Source organism: Pseudorca crassidens, chromosome 5 (genome assembly GCF_039906515.1).
Source record: "Pseudorca crassidens isolate mPseCra1 chromosome 5, mPseCra1.hap1, whole genome shotgun sequence".
Taxonomy (NCBI): domain Eukaryota; kingdom Metazoa; phylum Chordata; class Mammalia; order Artiodactyla; family Delphinidae; genus Pseudorca; species Pseudorca crassidens.
In genome coordinates, this window is record NC_090300.1 from 7,413,652 (window position 1) to 7,429,978 (window position 16,327).

At 47.1% G+C, this 16,327-nt stretch overlaps 1 long non-coding RNA gene across 1 annotated transcript; it reads right to left on the bottom strand.

The window, feature by feature from the left end:
* Positions 1-230: 230 nt before the first annotated feature.
* On the bottom strand, positions 231-15,954 carry LOC137224353 (uncharacterized). Its single transcript, XR_010943312.1, has 4 exons — positions 15,809-15,954; positions 8,367-8,424; positions 5,804-6,035; positions 231-815 (listed from the first exon to the last, which is right to left on the bottom strand). It is a non-coding gene; the product is annotated as an uncharacterized lncRNA (long non-coding RNA).
* Between the last annotated feature and the right edge of the window lie 373 nt (positions 15,955-16,327).

A 16,327-nucleotide genomic window follows, 5' to 3' on the forward strand; every position in this document is an offset into this window, starting at 1 on the left:
CACCTCCCCCGGGAAGCCTTCCCTTTCCCAGTCACTCTCTTTCAACACCCGCTTTATTCCTTCACAGAACTCATCACGATCTCTAGTTGTCCTGTTATGTATGACTTCACGTGGGATGAGAACTCCTAGGGCTTCCTCTCTCAGCAGCACAGCGAAGTTTTCTTAAGTTAAAAAAAAAATCCAGCAATACAAATGAACTTATTTACAAAACAGAAATAGACTCACAGACATAGAAAACAAACTTAGGTTTACCAAAGGGGAAGGGGGGCGGGGAAGGAAAAATTAGGAATTTGAGATTAACATATGCACACTGCTGTATATAAAATAGATAAACGACAAGGACCCACTGTGCAGCACAGGGAACACTACTCGATTTTTTTTTTTTAAACCTTAAGTCCTGCTTAAAATCTTTTTTTTTTTTAATAAATTTATTTATTTATTTACTTTTGGCTGTGTTGGGTCTTTGTTTCTGCACACGGGCTTTCTCTAGTTGCGGCAAGCGGGGTCTACTGTCCGTTGGAGTGCGCAGGCTTCTCATGGCGGTGGCTTCTCTTGTTGCGGAGCATAGGGTCTAGAGCGTGTGGGTTTCAGTAGTTGTGGTGCATGGGCTCAGTAGTTGTGGCACATGGGCTCAGTAGTTGTGGCTCGCGGGTTCTAGAGAGCAGGCTCAGTAGTTGTGGTGCACAGGCTTAGTTGCTCCATGGCATGTGGGACCTTCCCGGACGTGGGCTCGAACCCGTGTTCCCTGTATTGGCAGGCGGAGTCTTAACCACTGCGCCACCAGGGAAGCCCTCTACTCAATATCTTATAATAACCTATAATGGAAGAGAATTTATAAAAAGAATATATATATTTAATATACATGTATAAATGAATCACTTTGCTGTACATCTGAAACTAACACAGCATTGTAAATCAACTATATTTCAACAAAAATTAAAAAAAAAAAAAACACTGAGAAAAAGAAATTCCAGCTTCAGGATTCAAATGAAATTACTTAGTGGGACTTGCTGTTGGTACATTTCTGAAACGGAGGTCCCACCCAAACCCTCTCCACACTTCAGTGCTTCCTGCCTTGCCATGGGCTTGCAGGTCCCTAGAAGTGCAGACACAGCTGCTACCTGGATTAAAACCCCACCCCACAAAGGGACCCGGAATTTCTGAGGTGTGTCCTCGCTGAGGAGTAGAACACCTGCCAGAGGGGGAGTGGGCAGGCACCCCTGGGGGAGGACTCGTTTCCATGTCCACAACTTCAGGGTGCCTGGCACTGAATAGGCACACAAAACTCCTCTCAAATTTTGTAGCTGAGTTTATGCTCAAGTTGCAGATTTGTGAGCGAAATAAATGTCATTTTAAGCCACTAAGTTTTATGGTCATTTTTATGCAGTCATACACAACTAGACCAGACATACTGAGGTTCCTGGGCTGAATGGTCACCCAGTGGAAAGCGAGTCTCACAGGGAAAAAGACAGGGATGGGGGGGGATTCCTGCGTCCCAGGGGAGGCATGGGAGCTGCCAGGGGGACAGGTACCGGTGGGTGGGGCAGCCTGGGTCTGCACAAGGGTCCCGAGGCCGCAGAGGACAGATCGACAAAGGGGGAGGTGCCCATTTAGGCTCACAGACCTAGGGAAGCAGTCAGTCACTTACCCCGAGAGGAGATATTCTGCTCGGTCCTTACTACCAGAATAGACAACATTCCTTCAACTTTTTAAAAATGTGCCAGCCACATACATGACCTCTAATCCCTGCAAACTAAGAGTCAGTGTTATTTCTTCTCTTTTACTTCAGTTATGGGGAAATTGAGGCTGGGAGACTTGCAACAGCCTGCTAGAGGTCACGGAAATCAGAAGTGGCAAAACCACGATTCATACGGGACCCTGTTTAATGATCAAACCACTGTTCATTGCTGATCACTTTGACAGGTTACTAAACAGCCCTTAGCCTCAGTTTCCTCGTTTGTAAAACGGGAGTGGTAATTGTTCTCAACTCGAAGAGAGGAGAAATAAAATAACACGTTAGACCAAAGCTGTCCGGTATGACAGCCACTATCCACGTGTGGTTGGTCTGAACTGGGACATGCTCTCAGTGTAACATACATACCAGGTTTCAGAGGCTTCGTATGCAAAAAAGATGGTAAACAATCTCAAGAATTTTTTATATTGATTACATGTTGAGATGATAATACTGGGTTAAAAAATATGCTATTAAGATGGATTTTACCTGTTCCTTTTTACTTTTGGAAATGTGGTTGCTAGACATTTTATTATATATGTGGTTTGCATTATATTTCTTGTGGATGGCTCTGATTTGGCCCTCTAGACTGGGAACATTAAGAGGTGGCCATTAGTGGGACTTCCCTGGCGGTCCAGCGGTTAAGACTCCGCACTTCCACTGCCGGGGGCACAGGTTCGATCCCTGGTTGGGGAACTAAGATCCCTCATGCCGTACGGTGCGGCCTTAAAAAAAAAAAAAAAAAAAGAGGGCTTCCCTGGTGGCGCAGTGGTTGAGAGTCCGCCTGCCGATTCAGGGGACACGGGTTCGTGCCCCAGTCTGGGAGGATCCCACATGCCGCAGGAGCGGCTGGGCCCGTGAGCCATGGCCGCTGAGCCTGCGCGTCCGGAGCCTGTGCTCCGCAATGGGAGAGGCCACAGCTGTGAGAGGCCCGCGTACCGCAAAAAAAAAAAAAAGAGGTGGCCGTTAGTACTGAGACAGCTCAGCTTGGCATGGCCCATATCAGAACCTTGCAATTCTACCATTTCTTTTACTTAACTTGCATTGAATAGTCTTTCTCTATAACCTCGCTTAATCCTCACAAGAGCCATTCTGTAATTCGATGATGGTTTAAAAAATATATATCTTTCCCGTGGTTGTTGATCTTCTTTCTCCTAGTGCATCTCCCTGCAATTCGTGATGAGAGCATCCTGTGAAAAGGGCCCGTGGGCTTTTCCAAAGGGCAAGAAGCAAAGGGAAGCTGGGAGGACAGTGCTAGGCTTGAGAGGCAGGGATGCTGCTACGAGCCAGAGAGGACGGTGCTGGGGGGTTGTGGGAGAGAGCAAAGGATCTGACTGCTGGGACCTGCCCGGGGAGGTGGTCTCTCCCAGGAGCAAGGCCTGGCTGCCTGCAGCTGAAGCTTATCCTGAAGTGGGGTGGTGCCCAGGCGGCGGGTGGCAGGCTGGCCTCTGGGTGGAGGGCCACCTACTGCTCCACGCAGACCTGGGTCCTTCCTGCAAATTCAGATGCGCCACTGGGTGCTCCCGTCAGGGCTGCCACGATAGATTTCAGGTAATAACCCGTGCTAAAGCAGATTTTAATGTACGGTAGAGACTTTTGCCTAAAATGGTTCTTCCCACAATCTGAGATAGTAACAGTGTTCAGAAAACCCTGAACCCCATTATCCCTCCTCCCTCCAAGAGTCCTACCGAATCGGATGCTTTCTGTTATGTGACAACAGGGGACATTGCTCCGGTTTCTACGTTCAAGATACTGATTCTAATTCCCCATCACTCGGAGAACAAAGTGGACTTTTCTGGAATGAATCATGCCTTCAAGAAAGGAATCACATGCTTTCCTTGGGAAACTTGCAACCTCACTCCCTGTCCCAGAGGGACAGAGGGTAATGATTTCATGTTGTCGGCTGCGTACTCCCTAGAGGTTCTGAAACACGGGCTTTCTTTTGAAAGGAAAGATGCCTCATTTTTTTCTAAAGGCATTGCACGGCTCTCCGTGGCACGGCTCAGCCCTGGCATCCACCACAAAGACATTTGTGTGTCCTTTTAGGCTGTGGGCCAGGCACGCAGACTGCCCAGACTTTCTGCCCATCTGCCAGACGGAGGGCAAAGCCCTGGATCCTGCCAGCCCCAGGCCACGGGGACGCTGTTCGGGGACAAAGACAGCCCTGCTCCTGCCCCAGCAGTGGGCCCAGGGCCCAGGTGTGAGCCTCGGGTCCCCGCACGCCCTCTGGCTGCTTGACTCCAGACATAGGCGTGGACCGCAGAGTGAGGTTAGAAAGGCCGGGACAGGCAGCTTCGTTTGACAGACCAGAGGACCATGCGTGGCCTGCCAGGTGTGTCGCAAGGACCGCCCAGGGATGTCTCCTTCTCTGGGGGAGCCTTGAAGTAGTGGTGTCTGCGGGCTGAGCAGCAGGGCCTCTGAACAGAGCCTGAGAAAGCCACTTCCTCCCCCCTAGCTCTTTGATCCCTGCCAGCCCCGTGGGGTTCCCCAAGTTGGGGAAGCAGCTCATCTTTGAAGTTATGGGAGCTGGCTCTGGAGAGACCTCACAACTGCAACCTTGGCGCTGTTACCACCGGTGCCTTTGGCAGGCCGTCCCCCCTTTTCTGTAGCCGAGTCCCTGCAGAGGCCAACCTCAGATGAGTGGTCGGGGCAGGAGCAGCCCAGGGAAAGGGGGAAATGCAGCTGTCCTAGTGCATTTGGGCTGCCCTAATGGGTACCATTTCCCGGGTGACCTATAAACAACAGAATCTTGTTTCTCACAGCTCTGGAAGCTGGAAGTCCAAGATCAAGGCGCCTGCAGCTTCAGTGTCTGGTGAGAGCCTGCTCCTGTGTCACAGACTGTGTCCTCACGTGGCAGAAGGAGGAATGGAGCTCTCTAGGGTCTTTTTTTATTTTTATTTTTTTGCGGTACGCGGGCCTCTCACTGTTGTGGCCTCTCCCATTGCAGAGCACAGGCTCCGGACGCGCAGGCTCAGCGGCCATGGCTCACGGGCCCAGCCGCTCCGCGGCATGTGGGACCCTCCCGGACCGGGTCACGAACCCGTGTCCCCTGCATCGGCAGGCGGACTCTCAACCACTGCGCCACCAGGGAAACCCCTCTCTAGGGCCTTTTAAAAAATTTTTGAGATATGATTGACATATAACATTGTATTGGGGGTATACAACATAATGATTTGATATATGTATGCATTGTGAAATGATTTCCACAGTAAGTTCAGTTAACAGCCATCACCACACATAGTGACAATTTCTTTTTCTTCTGATGAGAACTTTTAAGATCCAATCTCTTAGCAGTTCTCAAATATACAATACAGTATTATTAACTATAGTCACCATGCTGTACATGATGTTCCCATGACTTATCTATCTCATAACTAGAAGTTTGCAACTAATGTCTCTCTCTTTTTTTTTTTGGCCATGCCACGCGGCTTGCGGGATCTCCGTTCCCTGACCAGGGACTGAACCTAGGCCATGACAGTGAAAGCCTGGAATCCTAACCATTAGGCCACCAGGGAACTCCCAAGGGTCTCTTTTATAAGGGCATTAATCCCACTCATGAAGGCTCCACCCTCATGACCTAATCACCTCCTCAAGACCCCACCTCCAAATATCATCCCATTGGGGGTTAGGTTTCAACATATACATTTTGGGGAGGACACAAACATTCAGTCTATGGAAGCAGCCAACAGGGTGCATTATTAAGCCAGCTACCGCAGTGGGCAACGGAAGCTTCAACCGGCAGGGAAACGCCAGGAAGCAGTATGGAACACAAAACTCACAATCATCCCAGCCAAGGGGTGAAGGGGCTGGGGTACGTATACCCCTTACATGTTGGATACCCGTTAAGGGCCTCCCAAGGGGGTAGTCAACTCCCAGGCAGTTCTGGCCTGTCATGTTCATGGGCAAAGTGGATTTTTGCAGCCTAAAGGCGGTTCTCACAAAGATACAGGGGCAGGCCACTGGGAGCCAGACTCAGTTGCTCCCAAATGGTAAGGAGATATGGGTGGAGTGACTGGAGTGTCTGCTATACCCTCTAAGCCTCCGGTTCTATGGAAAACTGAGAGTACTCACAGCTTTTATCTTGTAGGAAGGATGGAATAAAAAGTTAGGTCCTGGGGCTTCCCTGGTGGTGCAGTGGTTGAGAGTCCGCCTGCCGATGCAGGGGACACGGGTTTGTGCCCCGGTCCGGGAAGATTCCACATGCCGCGGAGCGGCTGGGCCCGTGAGCCATGGCCGCTGAGCCTGAGCCTCCGGAGCCTGTGCTCCACAATGGGAGAGGCCACAGCAGTGAGAGGCCCGCGAACTGCAAAAAAAAAAAAAAAAAAAAAGTTAGGTCCTTAGCACAACGAGTGGCCTACAGCAGTGCTTGTTAAATGTTGGCCATTTTTACTGGGACCATCCAGCTTTTGCCCTAGAATTTTGTTTGCCGTTCCATCATTTCTTTTATTTCCTTGAGATCCCTGAGCCTTTGTGCCTCAGCACCAAAACACGCGGGTCTAAAGAGAGGGACCCAGGCCTTGCTTTTGTTCGCCCCCAATTTTGAAGACATCACTATTACCTTGTTGAGCTGAGATGCAGGAAGTGACCAGCCAGGGTGGCTTCTGCCTGGCGCCCCTGCTGCCTGCCCAGTGGTGGAGTTGGGGAGGTCAGCAGGCACAGCCCCTATGTATATACTAGCAATCAAAGAGTAGGAAAAGCTGTCTTTGCTCTCTGGTTGGGCCTCAGAGGACCTGCGCAAGGTTTGGCGGGGGTTTGGCGGGGGGAGAGATGGTGGGTTTTCATTTTTCCTGGGTATTGCACACACACATGTATTTCACCAATGAAAGGGAACGCAGCATGCCTTAAAAGTTTCATATATCCAATCATTTCTACATGATTATTTCTGTTTGTGTGGTTTTTTGGCTGTATGGCGTGGCTTGTGGGATCTTAGTTCCCTGACCAGGGATTGAACCCATGCCCGCTGCAGTGGAAGGGCAGAGTCCTAACCACTGGACCGCCAGTGAAGTTCCTATGTGATTATTTCTGGATAGGAATTATGAGTGATTTTTTTCTTTTCCTGTGCTGTATTCTACCTTTTCTGTGGTGAGTATAAAGGACTTAAACAGTACAAAGTAAGAGCTGCTTTTAAAACTATATCACAGCTGACAGATTTAGAAATGTAAGCAGACCTACAAGAAGGCAAGTTGAGAGCAAATAAGCTTTTTGTACATTTGGAAGGCAGTGACTTAAAGATGCCCATTGACCCCCTCCTTGGGCTGCTTACTTGTGTGTTTTGTCAGGTACACTGTGGCCATAGTGCCTGTCTTTTCTAGAAAAAGTCACGGAAAATGTGACTGGATCAGTACATTTATTCCAAGCTGCTGTGAAATTGTTAGAAACTGAGCCTATATTCTGTTAGGTGATTTAAAATAAATAAATAAATATATATATATATTTGCAGTAAAATAGGTAATTTTAATAGTCAAATCAATCTGAAATTATGCAAATCAAGCAAATAATAGAGTGGGGACTATCTTTTAAAATATCTGAGCCATATGTAAAATGTTTTTTTAATTCCACATAGTATTTTTATCACTTTTCTAGCACTCAGAATGAATAAAGTGACACAGTTTCATAAATACTTGGAAGTTGCACAAAAAAATATATTTTTGTCAGTATGCTTTTTTCCCCTCCTTTTGACGATTCACGGTGGAGACAGTAAAGATTAATCACATAAGGGAAAGTGAATAGGTGAAAACACACCCATTTGCAGACACGCGGCAGCCCTTTAACCACACCCCCAGGTGGGACTTACTTCTTACTACGCTCTCAGTTCCTTTTAATTCAGGTTTTATCCCAACAATTCAAAGAATCAGCCCACTAAAACTATTAAGCTGAAAGGAAAAGCAATGATCATTTTAAAAGCACACAATATTGAAACAGGTTTTACAACAAAACTCTGGGCATTAGCCTGTGTACTATGATTTCAGTTCTTTGCTCAATCCAGGGGAATATTCTAGACTCATTAGTCCTACTGTGGGCAAAAGGCTTAACAAGTGCTCGGTTTTCGTGGCCAGCGTGACTATATCTGTCTTTGATTTTCATACAGGTCTCTCTTGCCATCAGCTTAACAAAATTGAGAAAAGAAGTAGCTAAGGGCTTCCCTGGTGGCGCAGTGGTTGAGAGTCCGCCTGCCGATAAAGGGGACACGGGTTCGTGCCCCGGTCCAGGAAGATTCCACATGCCGCGGAGCGGCTGGGCCCGTGAGCCACGGCTGCTGAGCCTGCGCGTCCGGAGCCTGTGCTCCGCAACGGGAGAGGCCACAGCGGTGAGAGGCCCGTGTACCGCAAAAAAAAAAAAAAAAGGAAGTAGCTAATATAATGGGCAGAATCAGTACTCCAGAATTTGGGGACTTTGGAACCTATCACCCCAACAAAGCAATGAGCTCTTTGAAGGCAGGGGCTATCTTAAATTATATATAAATATAAATAAATATATATATATATATATATATATATATATATAGCTTTATATTCTCCACACACTATTATTAAATACAAAGAGACAAAGGGCAGCTTTACAGTGGAGAGAGCCAGCAGACACCGCCTGAACCAAGTGATTAAAGTGGATGTCGTCAGTAAGAGGACAAACTGACCTGATGCATTGAGAAGGACAGCATCACTTCTGGGGTATTCCTGCCAAAGGTGTACAACCTGAATCAAATCACGAGGAAATATGAGACAGACGCATGTCAAGAGACAGCCTACAAAACAGCAGGCCTAGACTCTTCAGAAATGGCAATGTCAGGAAAGACGCCACCCCCCATAAAAAAGACCTAGAGAATATCACACTAAGTGAAGTAAAGCAGACAGAGTAAGACAAATATCATATGATATCACTTATATGTGGAATCTAAAATAATGATACAAGTGAACTTATTTACAAAATAGAAACAGACCCACAGACATAGAAAACAAATTTATGGTTACCAAAGAGGGAAGTGGGGGGAGGGATAAATTAGGAGTTTGGGATTAACATATACACACTATATATAAAAAAGATAAACAACAAGGTCCTACTGCATAGTATAGGGAACTAGATTCAATATCCTGCAATAACCTATAATGGAAAAGAATCTGAAAAATAATATATATGTTATAACTGAATCACTTTGCTGTACACCTAAAGCTAACACAAAATTGTAAATCTGTACTTCAATAAAAAGTAAATGCATACTTTAAAAAAATAAACAAATAATAAATAAAATTTTTTAAAAAGAACAATTTTAAAGGCTGAGAGACTGTTCCAGATTAAAGGAGAGTGAAGCGACTTGACAACTCATGCGTTATATAATCCTGGATCCTGCGTTGGGAGGAAAATTGCCATAAATGACATCGTTGGGAAATTGGCAAAATTTGATCATGGACTGTAGCTTAGGTAATAGTATTGCATTATGTTAAATTTCCTGAATTTGATAATTTTCCTGGAGTTATGTAAGCAGTCTTTGTTCATGCTGAACTATTTGGTTGGCATAAACGGTTCAGAGAGAGAAAAAAATTAGAGTCCCATAAATCTTAGCACAGTTTAAAAAAATGGAGGTGAAATTCACATAACATAAAATTACCCATGTAAAAGTGTACACTTCAATGACATTTAATGTAGTCACAGTGCTGTGCCACCACCATCTCTATCTAGTTGCAAATCGTTTTCATCATCTCAGAAGAAAACCTCATACCCATGAAGCACTCAATGTCCATTTCCAGCCTCTCCGAGTCCCTGGAATATATACTTTCTGTATCTATGGGTTTACCTATTCTGGCTATTTCATATAAAAGGAATCATACACTATGTGCTCTTATACATCTGGTTTCTCTTACTTACCGTAGTGTTTTTGAGGTTCATCCCCGTTGTAGCATATATCAGGACTTCATTCCTTTTTATGGCTGACTAATATTCCACTCTATGTCGAGGCCACATATTGTTTATTCATTTATCCACTGATGGATGATTGGGTTGTTTCCCCCCTTTTGTCTACTGTGAATAATGCTGCTACCTGTTCCAGTCCCTTTTGTCACTTCTTTTGGGGATATACCTAGGAGTGAAATTGCTAGATCATATGGTAAATGGATGCTTAACTTGTCAAAGGAGCTGCCAAACTGTGTTTTCAAAGTGGCTGCATCACTTTGCTATGCGTACTGTTCTTACAACTCGTCTCAAAGTTTGAAATTATTTTAATGTAAAAAGTTAGGGAAAAAGAATGAGTGTGTGCACCCAGGCCGAAGGGAAAGGAAGTCTAAATTCAGGAAAGTGGGGAAGTGACGAGAGCTTCACCCCGCTGAGCAGACAGGCGTGGGAACTGGGACAGTTAGAGTGACAGGCGGGGTGGCTCAAGGGGAGATTCCAGAGTGGAAACTTCTGTAAGGGATGACACAGCTTGAAAGTGCTACCAAAGCACTTCCAGGACCAGAAAGTCAGCCCGACAGGCGGAGAGAGCACGGAGAGCCCCACTCTCCTCGGGGGGCGACGTTTCTGCCCTGGGGGTGCACACAGGCATGAGGGAGCGTGTGCCGGGAACTCGGGCTTTGATAAATGCACATCCGTGGAAAACTACGATTTTCCCTACGGAAAGCTGCCTGACTGCCCTGCTGCTGGGACCCTCATATGTAGAAAGGGGATACTGGTCACCCCTACGATTGTTCTGATGGTTGAAGGAGACCAGTGTGGGTCCTGCGAAGACTAAAGCACTGATAGACCTTGAGGATTGTAACTAAAGCTTGTAAATTCCATTCACATCCTGCTAGTTCGTTACTTCTGCAGCTCAGCGTGTGGTTCCCCAACTAGCCACACGGGGATCCCCTGGGAGCTTGTGAGAAATGCAGACTCCCAGGCCCACGCAGCTGGCGGAACCAGAACCTGCATTTCAGCAATATCCCCTGGTATTTGGCATGCCCACTGAAGTTTAAGAAGCACTGCTTTTGCACACGACTATATGTAAAATAGATAACCGACAACGACCTACAGGGAACTCTGCTCAGTACTCTGTAATAATCTGTATAGCAAAAGAATCTGAAAAGAATGGATACGTGTATATGTATAACTGAATCACTTTGCTGTACGCCTGAAACTAACACAAAATTGTGAATCAACTATACTCCAATACAAAATAAAAAATTAAATTAAAAAAATAAAAGTGCTGCTTTAGTGTAGACATTCCTAAACTTTTCTGATTTGAACAAACATCTGGGACTGCTTATGAAAGAATTCAGATTCCCAGGCTTCCCCATAGTAGAGATTCATTCAATGCACCCAGGCTGATGCCCTGGAAAGGGATTTTTTTTTTTTTTTTCTGTACGCGGGCCTCTCACTGTTGTGGCCTCTCCCGTTGCACAGCACAGGCTCCAGACGCGCAGGCTCAGCGGCCATGGCTCACGGGCCCAGCCGCTCCGCGGCACGCAGCACCCAGCGTGCGGGTTTAGTTGTCCCTGGCATGTGGGATCTTAGTTCCCCGACCAGGGATCGATCCCTGTGTCCCCTGCACTGGAAGGAGGATTCCTAACCACTGGATCACCAGGGAAGTCCCAAAATACGTAGTTTTAAAGACAAAAGGGGGAAATCGGCTTTCTGGAGAGAGACTGTAAACACCTGTCTGACCAGCCTGGGATCTGATGCTTTCTCCCTGCTCAGACAAGCTTTGCTGAACTTCTGAGCCCTACTGAGCACAATGTTCTGTTTTTATCCTAACGCTAGACAAGGAGTATTCTAATCTCTTTTGCCCAGGAGAGGAAACAAGGCTCAGAGAGCGTAAGTAGTGGCCCAAGGTCCCTCAGCCAGGAAGCAGCGTCGGGACCGGGATTCAGACCAACTTCTTTCCACCTGCCACGATGCCAACCAAGTAACCTGGACCCGACACATGTACCTGATCTAACGTGTCACCGTGAGCCTGCCGAGACCTCTCCCACCTGGCTTCCTTCTACCTTCCTTCCCTTCTGCCTCTGCCCCTGGGGATGTGGAAGCAGAGAACATGCCCACCCTTCTGGGCTGGAGGGCTTCCTCTGGCTTCTAGCCCTGGGTACCTCACTTCTGTAAACCTCCATGTCCTTAACTATAAAATGGGAATGATATTAGGTCAGGGTTAAAGAAAAAAGATTTTCTGTGAGGATTAAGTATAAAACACATTAAATTTCCTGGTACATAGTATGTGCTCAATTAACGGTAGCCATTTCTATTATAATTTTCTTGTAGCTGCAGCAGTAAACAAAATTTAGGGATGAAAACTGAGGAGGTGGTTAGGGTAGTCATAAATCCTCAAAGAGAAACTTTCCCTGAATTTTTACACATCTGTTGTAGTCAGGCGTTTCGGTTCACAAGATGTATTAGTTTCCCGTGGCTTCTGGTACAAATTGCCACAAACTTGGTGGCTTGAAACAACAGAAATTTGTGACCAACAGGGAAACATGGAGGGATAAATTAGGAGCTTGGGATTAACCACTACTATATATAGTAGATACACACTACTGTATATAAAATAAATAATCAACAAGGGCCTACTGTATAGCACGTGGAACTCTACTCAACATTCTGTAATAACCTATATGGGAAAAGAATCTGAAAAAGAATAAATATATATGTATGTATAAGTGAATCACTTAGCTATACACCTGAAACTAACACACCATTGTAAATCAACTATACTCCAATATAAAACGAAAATTAAATTAAAAAAATAAAACTCAATGATAAAAACAAACAAACAAATAAACAAAAAACAGAAATATGTTCTCTCAGTTCTAGAGGCCAGAAGTAGGTAATAGAAGTGTGGGCAGCCCTGTACCTCCTCCAGAGGCTCTGGAGGAGAATCCTGCCCTGCCTCTCCCAGTTTCGGGGGGTTCCAGGCGCCCCCCACTTCTGGTGCCATAATTCCAGGCCCCGCCTCTGTCCTCACATGCCTTCCTCCCCGTCTCTCTCTGTGTCTTCTCCTTTTCTGTCTCCTGGAAGGACATTTGTCACTGGATTTAGGGTCCAACCAATCCAAAATGATGTCATTGCAAGATCCTTAATTACATCTGCAAAGACCCTTTTCCCAAATAAGGTCTCATTCACAGTTTCCAGGCATTAAGATGTGGACATGTCATTCCTGGAGCCAAGGTCAGCCCGCTACACCAGACGTGGCGTGTCCCTCGTTTCCTCGGCCCCAGAAGAAAGGCGTTTTGTGGTCAGGGACCAGTGGGCAGGAAAGGGAATTGGAGGACAGGTCTGCTCTGTTTTCTTCCTCTGGGTGCTCTGATTCCCACTGTGTACCCCCGTCTCCCAGCTTTATGACCGTCAGATTTGGGTCCCAGAGCTGCAGCCTAGGGCCTTCCAGGTTTCCCAGCTCAAGTTCCCAAGTGTTAAAAGTGCTGGCCAGCCCAAGACAGGCTGACCTTAGATCACATGTCTTTCCCTGGTCCAGTCACTTGGGGTCCTGAGGGGGCTGGGACAGCAGAGCCACGTGACTCAGCACATGGCCTCCAGGCCCGCTCCTTCAGGCCTCCCTGGTGGGGCTGCGGAGAACCTCCTCAGAAGGGGGATATTTGGGTAGACAACCCTTGCACGGGCCCTTGAAGGAGAATGTGGTGGAATCTTGGGCTCCACAGTGTCCCTGGGACTGAGCTCCATCTCCTGACGTGCCAAACTCCTTTTTACAAAGAAGTCACGCTTTTGGAGAGACGTAAGCATGAATCCTGGGGTCACGTTACCAGGGAGGCTCTGGTCATGATGTAATCAGAATGACGGTCCCACTGATCCATCACCACTTTCATTTCTCACTTAAGTGTCGTAACAATGCAGCAAAGGAGTCCCTAGCTCTGCCACCACCCCACGGGGCCATCAAGGACATCAAGGCTCATCACAGCTAAATTACTTGTTCAAGTTCACCTGACTGCCAAGAACTGGCCCAGAATGAGCCCGTCGCCTTCTTCACGGCAACTTCTCTGTAATGGCCACTTTCTTTTCATTTTTTTGGCCACGCCACTTGGCTTGTGGGATCTTAGTTCCCCAACCAGGGATTGACCCCAGGCCAACCACAGTGAAAGTGCAGAGTCCTAACCCCTGGACCACCGGGGAAGTCCCGTGGCTGTTTTCATTAACGCCTTACATTAGTCACTCCCTTTGGAAATCAGGTTGGAATTAATTTAATGCCAAGGGCTCTGCATTAGAAAAGTGGCCTGGATTTTGTGGCGCTCTGATTTGGCACCATCATGCACGTGAGGTTGCAGGGATTCACGTGTGGAAGCCGGCCCTGGGGAGTGTTGCCCACTGCAGCATAAGCACTGAGAATCTCGGGTTCTTACCCACCATCTTTTTTTTTTTTTTTTTTTTCTCTTCTGGTATTATCACTGAGGACCTGATGCTTATAAAATATGTGAGGGGAATTAATTAAAATTATTTATCTTCCCCCAATCAGGGATTAACTGTGGGGCAGGGAGGGCTCTAGCAGAGCATAGAAGGGACCCCTATGAAGCTGAGAGATCCCTGTACATATTCGGAGATGAAATGACAGCGCCAGACCCAGAAATGGTAAGGAGATCTTGTGACAAAGCGACAGCCTGGACACCACGGAAGGGGCTGGAGGGGACCCTTTGAGGGGGTTTGGGTTCCGGTTCGGGTTTCCGTTCAGGGTTCCTCGGGGTACCCCCTCGGGTCTCTCCCCACCCCCGCATGCAGGATCTTATTTCCCCAACCAGGAATCGAACCTGTGCCCCCTGCAGTGGAAGCGCAGAGTCCTAACCACCGGACCACCAGGGAAGTCCCCGCTTTGAGGTTTTATGTTGGAATCTGCCTTCTCTTCCTTCCCGTCTACCAGGCGTGCTTCACGGTGACTGGGAACCCTCAGGAGAGGACGCTCAGGAAGACTTCTCTTTTCCCAATACCTCCCACACCCACTTAATTTTCAGGAAAATAATTAATTTTGAAAAGAACGAGGTAATCATTAAACGAACTGTATTTCTAGCGGGCCGCCCTCGTCGGACACAGAAGCATCAGGGCCATGCAACCCGGCATCTACATCACCCCCTCTGGAATCTGCTCCTTTTTTTTTTTTTTAATGCTTCAATTTCATCTTTGGTGAAGGAGCTGTGAACTCCACCCGTCCGGCTCGGGACGTCATTAGGGCCTCTGCGGGCCTGCTGGGCTCTGTGGCTGGGTGTGCTAAAAATAACTGGAGAGGTTAAAAAAAAAAAAAAAAAAAAGTGGAAGCAGATTTAAGGGCTCTTCTGGAAAATGAAACACAGAAGCTGGGCTCTGGGTGGTTCTATTTAAAGATAATCATCATCTCATCCATGCCCGTGGATCCACACGTGAAGGCTTTATTCCTGGAGCAGAGCCAGGGCAGGGGAGGAGGGTCTGATCTGCGCTGGGACCCACCCCTCCCAGGCGCTCTTCAGGGCAGCTGCTGTCCCCAGAGAAGGGCACGCGACAGACCCCAGCTCAGCCCTTTCGTTCCACAGCCATTCCTTCGAATCGAGGAAAGCGAAAATAAAGTTTTCGAGGCCAATGTCACAATATTATCTTCTGTGAAAAGCAAAATCAATGAGGCTCTGAAAACTTAAAAGAAGTTAAAAGACTTTTGTGTGGTCCTCCCCTTAGAGAGAGAAGGAGAAAGAGAGAGACAGAGAGAGACAGAGACAGAGAGAGAGAAAGAGGAAATCAGGCTGCTTTGTTCAAAGCAACGGCCAACACAGACTTTTCTTTCTTTCTTTCTTTCTTTCTCCCCCCCCCCACCTTCTTTTTAAAATACATCTGGTCTTAATCTTTATACACCAGTGGACAAAAGCAATTAGACAGCTCTGCTTTCCATGTCATAATAATGAAAGTCATACATTTTCCATGGCTGTCTCATTTGGTTACCCCAGCTCTGCAGAAAGAGCTTAAATGCAATTTAAAATGCGGGTCTTTACTTGACAGTCCTGTTTGTCAAGCTTTGACCAATCTGGTGGAGGTGGCTACAGGCGTTTTCATATAAGGTGAAACTTCGACTATTGCTCTAGTGATCAGGACACTGCAAGAGACAGAACTCAGTACAAGCCAGCCTAAGCAAAAAAAGAGAATTGGTTCATATACCTGGGAAATTTAAGAGGGTGAATCTGGTCAGACACAACTGATTCCGAGGCTTCAAACAATGCCGTCATCTTTTTCTCTTCCCCTGACTCTCCCAAGATAAGCCACTCCAAGGAAAGGGTTGCCTCATTACCAATACTTCCTGTAATGATTCTGGAATGAATTCTCACTGAGTGAGGTGCCCATCCTTAAATTGCTTACAGCTTTGGGTTGCTGGTCCATTCCTGGAGATGGGAATGGGGTCCACTCCACGAAACCAGAGGACTGAGATTGGGTTGGGGTTGGTTCCCCCTAAGAAAAAGGCATTTCAGCTGCAGAAGAAGGGGGAATGGCTGGAGGATGCCATAGCTAGCCCAGGTGGGAGCCCTTCTGAATTGTAGCTAGGCACCCCCTCCAGGCTAATGCAGCCTTGTGCACCCCCCATTTGGGGGGCAGATGGCACCTACCTTCCTCTGGGCAGAAAGCAGCCCCAGACCCAGGACACAAGGTTGAGTGAGCAGAGATAAAGCGGGATATTAGCCC